Genomic DNA, 534 nt, shown 5'->3' on the forward strand with positions numbered 1-534 from the left:
TCTCTATATAATAAAACTATTATTTTTAAAAAATATTTAAGAGAAAGGGATATCATAAATATGAGATTTTAACTTTATATAAGTGTTATATATACAAAAGTTTATTAATTACAATTAACAAACTATTTATCCACATGATCATTATTATTATTCATTACCGACACAATTGTTTTTTCCCCCCAAAAAATAGACATTTTACCTTCATTTCATCGTGTTTAATGCCTATGATGTAGCAAGTGCGCTCATTCTTTTATAGATTTAACATTTGCATTTCATGATAGAGATTTAAAAAAAAAATAAATTAAATTATATCATTCATTAATGGAGGGATTCTAAAAACAAGAACTCAAGAAGTGTTTAATTTCTCACATGAAATTCAATTAACATACATGAATTTGAATCATTTTTATAGCATAGAAGCAAGAGAAAGAAATTAAATAATAAATAAAATATACTTTTTATTCTTAAAATTTATAATTTTTTTAAAATATTTTTAATATTTAATTTTATTTTAAATATTTTTAATTTTGTCTC

General features: G+C 19.9%; 1 protein-coding gene across 1 annotated transcript in view; it reads right to left on the reverse strand.

Annotated features, from left to right (window-relative positions):
* Window positions 1-534, reverse strand: part of LOC107614964 (probable WRKY transcription factor 12) — a gene marked incomplete at its 3' end in the record, with an annotated part of 7,178 nt that overhangs the window by 4,282 nt on the left and 2,362 nt on the right. The gene's annotated exons all lie outside the window — the stretch shown is intronic.

Source organism: Arachis ipaensis, chromosome B09, assembly GCF_000816755.2.
Source record: "Arachis ipaensis cultivar K30076 chromosome B09, Araip1.1, whole genome shotgun sequence".
Lineage (NCBI taxonomy): Eukaryota > Viridiplantae > Streptophyta > Magnoliopsida > Fabales > Fabaceae > Arachis > Arachis ipaensis.